The following is a 10,223-nucleotide window of genomic DNA, read 5'->3' as shown; positions in this document are numbered from 1 at the left end:
AAAGGATTCAACTTTGCATTCGCTCCCAAACACATCCCCACTGAAACCATTATATGTGGAGTTGAAACCAGCCTGACCAAAATCAACCCCGATGACGCTAACAAAATCAGACTCAAAATCACCAACATCCTCTGCACCAGCAAGCCACCCAAAAGCAACTTACCCAAAGAGGAACAGACAGCTCTACGTAACCTGAAAGAAGACACCAGCATAATAATCCTACCAGCAGACAAGGGCAACGCCACGGTGGTTATGAACACATCTGACTAACAAACCAAATTAACCAACCTACTCCAAGACTCCACATACAAACCCCTAAATACAGATCCCACCACCTACCTGGAAAAAAACACCAGAACCAAGATAAAAGCCTCCCCCATTAGCGAAGAGATCCAGCAAAGAATCATTCCCAGAGAGAAATCATCCAGATGCCCCAAACTCTATGGTATCCCCAAGATACACAAAGAAGGAACCCCACTCAGACCTATAGTCAGCTCCATAGGCTCACCTATACAAAACCTAGCCAAATTTCTCGCCAAACAACTACAGCCCTATGAAGAATCCATCACCTCACACGTAAAAAACTCATTCCAGTTTATAGAGATCATAAAGAAACAAAGCTTACAGCCCAGCGACCTACTAGTGAGCTTCGATGTCATATCCCTCTTCACCCAAGTGCCTATCAAAGAAGCCTTGACAGCTATTCAAAAAAAATATAACCCCCCCAAACACATCTTATATCTGACCAACCACTGCCTATCCAACACATACTTCATCTATAATGGACAAAAATACAAACAAACAGAAGGAGCACCCATGGGATCACCCCTCTCACCTGTCATTGCCAACCTCTACATGGAACACTTGGAAACCCAAGCTCTAGAAAAATCGGATCACAAACCCAAACTCTGGCTCAGATACGTAGACGACACCTTCATAATCTGGCCACATGGGAAAGAAAAACTGGACAACTTCCTCACACACCTCAACAGCCTACACCCCAAAATACAGTTCACCATGGAAACAGAAGCTAACAACCAACTTCCCTTCCTGGATGTCTTAGTCTACAAGAAATCCAATGGCTCCCTAGGACACACCATCTACCAGAAGAAAACACACACAAACCGCTATCTGCACGCTCTCTCACACCACCACCAGCACAGATCAACTCTGTAGCCAAGACACTCATCTCCAGAACAAAACGCTTAGCTGACGAACAAACACCTAAAACCCGAACTACACACTCTCACCAATGTACTAACATCCAATGGATTCCATAGAAATAAGATTACAAACCTAATCCAAAAAGAAACCCCCACTAAAATCCAAGACAAAGAACAAGAAAACGGCAAAGCCCTCCTCCCATACATAAAAGGCACCACAGACAGAATCAGTAAGATCCTCCATAAACACAACATCAAAACAGCATTCTGCACAAACAGAAAAATATCCACCATCCTTAGAAACCCCAAAGATAAAATTGAATTAGAAAATCAAGGAGTATACGAAATCCCATGCACCACTTGTCCCACCACATACATCGGACAAACCAACAGAAGAATAAGTGCACGCATTGAAGAACATAAGAACTCAGTCAAAAAAGAGGAACCAACATCTTCCCTGGTCCAACACCTTAAAGCCACAGGACATGAAATTGACTTTAAAAATACCAGAACCATTGCCAAAAGTGAACATTTTAATAACAGAATAATCAGAGAAGCCATCGAGATAGAAAAACGCCCACACAGCATGAACAAGCGAGATGATACCTCCCGCCTACCAGCCATTTGGAAACCTGCCCTTATTGACAAACGACTCCCTAACCCCAAAATCTTAAACCCCTCTGCAACTCAGACTAACCTGAGCACAACCAAACAGAACACTCCCCCAGCCAATCAGAGCACAGCCAAGCCCCTAACCATTCAGAACACACCTCCACCCAATCAGAACACAGCCAAGCTCCCATCCAATCAGTTCATACCCTCACTGGCAGTTAAAAGGAAGAAACAGCTAAAACCACACATTGCTGCTCAAAGCAAGAAGCTAAAAACACCAGCCTGAAGATGACGAATGTGACTTCGTCGAAACGTTGCCAAGACACTTCCAATTTTACGCGGGAGAAAACCCGAACAACCAAAGACCTATATATATATATATATATATATATATATTGTTTTCTGTTTGGGCAGAAAAATATCCACCATCCTTAGAAACCCCAAAGATAAAATTGAATTAGAAAATCAAGGAGTATACGAAATCCCATGCACCACTTGTCCCACCACATACATCGGACAAACCAACAGAAGAATAAGTGCACGCATTGAAGAACATAAGAACTCAGTCAAAAAAGAGGAACCAACTTCTTCCCTGGTCCAACACCTTAAATCACAGGACATGAAATTGACTTTAAAAAGACCAGAACTATCGCCAAAACTGAACATTTTAATAACAGAATAATCAGAGAAGCCATCGAGATAGAAAAACGCCCACACAGCATGAACAAACGAGATGATACCTCCCGCCTACCAGCCATTTGGAAACCCGCCCTTATTGACAAACGACTCCCTAACACAAAAAATGACACCAGACCCACACTCACAAAAACCACACAGGATGTCACCACCACACATCCACGCAAAAAGCAAACCCAAAGCCACACCGATGATGAGGCACGACCACAAACCAGAAGCCAGACCACAGCTGCATCATTAGCCACTTTAAACCCCTCCAATCCATACATGAAGCAAACTGACACCCACCATGAAGATGAGGCATGACCACGAAGGCGAAGCCAAAAAATAGCAATGCAGTTCACCATTTTAAACCCCCCTGCAACTCAGACTAACCTGAGCACAACAAAGCCCCCACCCAAACAGAACACTCCCCCAGCCAATCAGAGCACAACCAACCCCCCCAGCCAATCAGAGCACAGCCAAGCTCCTAACCAATCAGAACACACCTCCATCCAATCAGAACACATCCAAGCTCTCATCCAATCAGTTCATACCCCCACCGGCAGTTAAAAGGAGGAAACAGCTACAATCATACATTGCTCCTAGAAGCACGAAGCCGAAAGCACCAGCCTGAAGATGATGAATGAGACTTCGTCCAAGCGTCGCCAAGACACTTCCAATTTTACGTGGGAGAAAACCCAAATAACCAAAGACCTACATACAAACACCCGCGAAAACCTCAGAAAACACACACACACACACACACACACACACACACACACACACACACACATATATATATATATTAAATAAAGTAAGAATGTATGCTTTGGAATAATAGGTTTATATGTATGAAAATTATTATATAATGGAATGAAGAAAACTGAAGAGGTGTTGAATTAATTGAATTGAATAATTAATTGAATGTTATTTTAATAAGATATTTGATAATATGGATGTTATTAGGTTTGATAATTAATTGGATGAAATCAGAACCTTGTCTAATGGACCTAAATGATTTAAGGTTGATATTATTGTGTCAACTTAAACAAACTGATTGATGGATGGATTAGATATGTATAGGATAGATTAATACTTTATTTTAACTGGTAGATATTAGTGGAAGAAGGAATAAACAAGATTTATGATGAAATTAAAGAATTAGGATATATTTGGAAGAAATATCTGAACTGATAATGTGCTTATTTAAAGTTAAATTTGATTATGGTTTTGTAATTGCATAAAGCTCTAAAACAGGTTTAAGATTAATAGAAATTTAAGTTAGAAATAGACTATTTTAGATATATAAGCTATTTGAGGGAAATAGAGAGGGAATATTTGATGTACTGATTGAGTTATTTACATATGTTTTGTTTTTGGATTTTTGATTGTGGTGTGTCTTGAGCACTTTGTCTTAAGAATTAAAAAACCAATAAAATTTGTTGTTTTTTTTAAAAAAAACTTTCAGTGTTGGAGCATTCACCGCTTCTGGAGGCAGGTTGTTCCACTGGTTAATTGTTCTAACTGTCAGGAAGTTTTTCCTTAGTTCTAGGTTGCTTCTCTCCTTGATTAGTTTCCACCCGTTGCTCCTTGTCCTGCCTTCAGGCACTTTGGAAAATAGGTTGACTCCCTCTTCTTTGTGGCAGCCCCTGAGATATCGGAACACTGCTGTCATCTCCCCCCTCATCTTTCTCTTCATTAAACTAGACATATCCAATTCCAGCAGCCGTTCCTTATATGCTTTAGCCTCCAGTCCCCTAATCATTTTTGTTGCTCTTCTCTGTACTCTTAACACTTCACGTGATCTTGATTCTATCCCTTGTTAATACAGCCTAGCACTGTGTTGGCCTTTTTGGTGGCTGCAGCACAATGCTGGCTCATATTTAGGTGATTGTCCACTAGGACTCTGAGGTCCCTCTCACAGTTACTACTATTGAGCAAGGTACCCCCTATATTATACCTGTGCATTTGGTTTTTCTTGCCTAAATGTAGAACCTTGCTTTTTTCACCATTGAATTTCATTTTGTTAGATAGCGCCCAGTGTTCAAGTCTATCCAGATCCTTCTGTATCTTAAGCCTATCTTCTGGAGTTTTGGCTATTCCTGCCAGCTTGGTGTCGTCTGCAAATTTGATGAGTTCCCCATCTATCCCTTCATCCAAATCGTTGATGAAGATGTTGAAACAGAGCCCTGGGGCACCCCACTACACACTTCCCTCCATATAGATGCAGTTCCATTGAGGACCACTCGCTGAGTACGGCCGGTCAGCCAGCTACGGATCCATCTGGTGGTGGTTCTGTCTACCCCACATTTTTCTATCTGGTCAAGTAGTAGGTTGTGATCTACTTTATCAAATGCCTTACTGAAGTCCAAGTAAATTATGTCCACAGCATTCCTCTGATCCACTAATTTTGTCTCTTGGTCAAAGAATTCAATAAGATTTGTCTGGCATGATCTATTTTTGACAAACTCGTGTTGGCTTTTAGTAATGACAGTGTTTGCCTCTAGGTGTTCGTTGATTCATTGTTTGATTATCTTTTCCAGGATCTTCTCAGGTATTGAGGTCAGGCTGATAGGCCAGTAATTATCTCTCTAGTTTGACTGTGTTCCATTGCTTGTGCTTGCATAATGTTGAATTCTAATATTGCATGATCACTTCCCCCCCCCAAGATTCCTGTGGCTTCAACACCTATCATTTCATCTCTGTTAGTGAGAATTAGGTCCAATATGGCTAATCCCCTAGTTCCTTTCTCTACTTTTTGGGAGACAAAGTTGTCTGCTAGGTTTGCCAGGAACCTGTTTGATCTTCCACTTGGTGCAGTTTGTCTCCCAGTTGATGTCAGGGTAGTTAAAGCCCCCCATTACTATTGTGATGTGCTTCCTACATACTTAATTAGCTTACTAGCAAAAGGTTAATCTAGTTCCTCTGTTTGGTTGGGTGGTCTGTAGTATACAGCTATGACAATGTCATTTTTCCCCCTTTTATATTGACCCAAATGCATTGGGTCAATATTAAGATCCAGCTCTGTTGGCTCCATTGCCACCATTGTGCTAGGCATCAAGGTTCACCTCTGCTGTCAACCAGCTTGCAAAATTCCAGAAAATTTAGCAATCAATTCTCATGGATTTGTGCAAGCTAGTTCCAGCACACCACTGTGCTGTATGTGTTGACAAGGAAGGCATGGTGCTATTTGCTTTTCTTGCTGCATCAGTTTTTGCATTCACATTGCATATACAAACTTTTATTTGCTTCTGTTGACTCACTGATGAATTGAACAGTCAATCTTACTGAAAATGCCACTGATGTCATATCCAAAGAATTATAACAATAAAGCAAAAAGCAACCAATACATCAACTGGCCGCTAATGTCAGACAGAGATCAAAAACCATCACCCAACCATGTCCCTTGCTCTGATATACAATCAGGTATACAGTCAGATATCATTAGTATAGGTGTAGAGCAGACTTGTCAAACTCGCAACGTCACATGACATTGTGCAACATATCGGGACAGTTTTGCCATTGCCGTTAATGGGGTGGGCACAGCTTTCATGTGATGCGTCCAGCCCGTGGGCCGGCAGTTTGACACCCCTGGTGTAGAGGGAGGGGAATAGCCAAATTTAGAATTGCTTGGCTTCCTTTTCACAAATTGATTGACTTGAAACAATATATTAAAATATGCATAGTTGCTTGGATTTTCTACTTGATGGCTCCTAATTTCACCAAGTCCTTATAGAGGCCAAGTGAAGAGTATCATATACATAAATTGCAATATTATATTAAACTAGGAAACTCTTCCCAGGCACAATAATCCAGTCTAAAAGGGACTCCTTGTAAATCGTTTCGAAAAGTTTATGAAGCATTAATTTCTTATTCTTCTGTCAGGCATCATCTCAGGGAAGAGAAGAGTTAATCAATGACTCCACATCATGCCTTAAATTTCTCCATTAGACATGGCTCTCTAGTTAATAAAAAATATTAAGATATGTAATAAAATAATTAGAAACATGGCAAAATGAAAGAAGTGTTATCATACAAGATAACAGATTAAAATCATATGCAGTTTATACCATGACAACAAAAACAAAAATCTGACAAGAGCAGCTTAAGGAACCATTTTTATATATATGCTTTAAAATGTTTGCAGGAAGGAGCTGATTATATTCCACAAACTGATCTCAGAAAAGGAATTGATATGGTAGAAGGCAATCTTTCAAACCATTTAGTATTTTCAATCCCCCCCCTCAAAAAACAATATCGAAATGGAGAGTAATGAAACTCTTTTGGCTGGTATCTTCTGTTCTCTGTGGCCAATTCTGAGCAATTGCTTGTCATGTTAATCCTATAGTTTCTGAAAACTGTTCAAAAGCAGCCCCAGATAAACTAAATTATAGTAATCAAGTTGGGCTATATATAACTGCATGCATAGCTTACGGTGAGATCATATTTTATCTTGAAAAACCAGTCAGAACATTACTGTAATCCAAGTGAATAAATCCTTGCATATATAACTGTAAACTTCCCAGGAATACAAATTCTTGAAGGGCAACATACAGAATGTTGAAAGTTGCATATACATTTTTGAAACAAAGATGCCCTTAGCCTTTGCTGCTAGAAGGACAAGAAGCAATTCCAAGTCCAAGAACATATTGAAATTGCAAAATTGAGCCTGCATAAGTATATTTAATATCTTTATTACGGTTGCACAATGCTTTGGGTTCAGTTCAGGAACTTTCAAATCTTCATTACGTGGAGAAATATGAATGCAGCTCTGGTCTCTTGTCTACTTAAAGCAGCCACATCATTTCCTGAATCATGTGGCTGCTGTGTGGAGACACAATCTGGGTGACAGGTGCAGCTGCTTTAATGAGCTGTGGATGGATGCTGCCTCAGGCTTCTGTATATTCTGATACACTTTTTTCCAACTGAATCCGAAGCACTGCATATCTTTAATATTAATCCCCCAAGTCAGTAATATCCCTCATTAGCAGCACTTCTGTCTTTACCAGATTACATTTATTTCTTTTTCTCCTCCAATAGTAATTATTGTCATACATTTCCAGAATGTCCTCTATATCTCAAGCATCAGCTGTAGCTTGTGCATTATTTGATGATTCCAACTAGGATGCATGAACCATTTTCATTTAAACAAATTGTATTAGAATCAACATAATAAGGTATGAGAGTTCTGTCAGTGGTATCTAATCTATGTGGTCTCATTCACTTATGCATATCACTACACATTATGTTAGATGCTTGTTGAGGGGATATATCTTTATATATTCCATATACTGCAGAAGATCCTTGAAAAGGAACTTCATAATAGTGATCAAATGAGTTATTTTCAGGGGTGAGAAACTGTTTTGCCTCATTGTAAAAATGTCTACAACATTCAACCTAGGCGTCAATCAGCATTAACCAGATTCCTGATCACAAATGGAACTGCTATTACCTGGTTACATCCTGAAAAAAAACTATTGTTAAAGAAAAGGAACATGCTTGCACATTATCGAGAGGTGAAAATATTTTTTGTCTCCTGGATCTCCTCGAAATATGAATTTTGAAGCAAAATAACCTTCAGACATTCTCTCATTAGAGTGCTGCCCAAGGTATGCTTTCTCATTAGTATGAGGCAGTTGCTCTTTTTAACACCTGATTGTTGCTTTTTGACAGTGTTTTCACATTGGCAGCAGCTGCATTTCTGAACAGGAAATACAATGAAAATAGTACAAAGCTAATGAAATGCATGCAATGGAATGGATTGTAACTAGGGATGCCACAAGTGTCACTATGACTACCAGTTTCTTGGTGAGGCAGTTGAGCTGCAGTTATTTCCAAAAACACTGGAATCAGAAATATGACAATGCACCAAGTATATTAATTGAAACACATTCTATGTAAGACTTATGCTCCTTGATACCCTTCCCTCGTCAATGGAATCCACAAGTAAGCTTGGTGAATGGTAGATGTCAGCCATTGCACGATGGCTGATAATCAATCATCAACTGTCAGTTATTTCTGTCTCTCTGAGTTAGTCTTTATTTAAAGCATAGAATAAGAATGTTGCCAGACCACAGGAACAAGCTCTGAGCTGTTTGCAGGTGCTGTTCTTCCCAACTGCCAATTAAACTTGTGACATTTCCATAATGGCCAAGAGGCAAAGAATATGCACTTAATATAAATTGCTCTATGTGTGTGCAGGAGAGGGAGGGGAGGGGAGGGGAGAGAGAGAGAGAAAACTTTTAATCTCAGTTTATCAATATCAAGTAATGCACATAACATCCTACTTAGCCTATTGTTCACTTATTGTGAGACGAAACTACAAGATGGAAATAAGCCAAGTCATTCATTTGTTTCCCCAGGACATAGTGTAGATTCCAGTGGCATATTTCAGCTTTCAGTTTGATGAGGAAAAAAATGTGTAAAAAAAAAACCCTACTGTCATAAGAAAATAATGTATGGCTTAGTTTTTTCACATGTTTGCACACACATGTTAGCACCAGAGATTAACAGTAACTCTAATTTAATTCCAGCCCCTAAGGGCTGGGACTAGTGATAGTTATTTGGATGCATCTATCCAAATCTAGCCTTTATTTGTCAGGCTGTCTTGTCCACACATGCACCTGCCCTTTGGAATGAGATTCCTGCCCCCTCCCGCCAAAATCTGAATGGCCTCCACTCCATTGGTATTTCAAAGGGCCCCGAAGACCTGGTTCTAGGCCTTTGGCAAGGGTGAGAGACACCTCCTTTGGACCATGTGGATTGTTGGGATTATTTAATTATTATTGTTGTTGTTCCTGTCTGGTTTTGTTATCTTTGTCTCATTTATTCTTCCTTTTTGCCTCTTGCTGTTCTTCATGTTTTTAATGTTTTATAAACTGGTCAAAGCACATACATTTAATAAACGTATTATTATCCATGGTTATATCACAAATATTCTCATAGAATCATGATTACCTCACATGCAGCTTTTATTGTCAAAATGTGGGGCTAATTATGCTACTAAGCTGGGAGCCAATATTGGGAATCTCCTGCTATAATGCTGGCTATTTCAACTTACTCTGCATTATAGTAAGATAGATCTTGCTTTCTGTCATGGGAAATGATTGCTATAAAGCCATTCAGGAGAAAAGTAGCTCAGGGGTACAGTATCAGTGGCATTTGAGACTAAGCGGTCAGGAAACACAGGCCAACTTTAGAAGAAAAATAAATCTCAAGGAAGAGAGGATCCCAAACAAGGGTTCCATTGTAGGTCAATTGTCTACTGAGGACTAAAATGATGTAACACAAGCATTGTCTTGACCCCATCTCTCAGTAGATGGCTATTGCCCACTCAGTCAGGGCTCCCTCCTTCTGAGAAAATAAGAAATGACATGCTGGTGGCAATAAAAATAAGACCCAGATAGACAAATGCAGAATTTATCTTTCTCAAGCTTTGGCTATCTTACACAAGGGAATCTCCAATGGCTGGTTCTGAAGAGAGTCTATCTGACATCGATTTTCTTCTGTGAATGAGATGAGAAAAGAAAAAAAAAATCTTTACATATCAGATGAGAATTCCCCTTTCTACCCTCCCATTCCCCACATAAAGAGAAAGATATAGTGATCAAGGAAGGGAGGGAGGGAGGGAGGGAGGGAGGAAGGAAGGAAGGAAGGAAGGAAGGAAGGAAGGAAGGAAGGAAGGAAGGAAGGAAGGAAGGAAGGAAGGAGATAGAGATAGAAAAAATAAAACCCAGGTTTTTCCTTATGTCTTTTCACAATCACCACATT

The 10,223-nt window shown here is 39.8% G+C and overlaps 1 long non-coding RNA gene across 1 annotated transcript in view; it reads right to left on the bottom strand.

Annotated features, from left to right (window-relative positions):
• Positions 1–9,559: 9,559 nt before the first annotated feature.
• Positions 9,560–10,223, bottom strand: part of LOC120315012 — a 32,208-nt gene continuing 31,544 nt past the window's right edge. Inside the window, exon 3 of the long non-coding RNA XR_005558584.1 lies at positions 9,560–9,958. This is a non-coding gene — a long non-coding RNA (uncharacterized LOC120315012). The remainder of the gene's footprint in view (positions 9,959–10,223) is intronic.

This window comes from Crotalus tigris, unplaced genomic scaffold (assembly GCF_016545835.1).
Source record: "Crotalus tigris isolate CLP2741 ecotype Arizona unplaced genomic scaffold, ASM1654583v1 scf7180000019051.236932, whole genome shotgun sequence".
NCBI classification, from domain to species: domain Eukaryota; kingdom Metazoa; phylum Chordata; class Lepidosauria; order Squamata; family Viperidae; genus Crotalus; species Crotalus tigris.
Note: the sequence above shows the minus strand (reverse complement) of the source record. Positions and strands in the feature narration are given on the sequence as shown.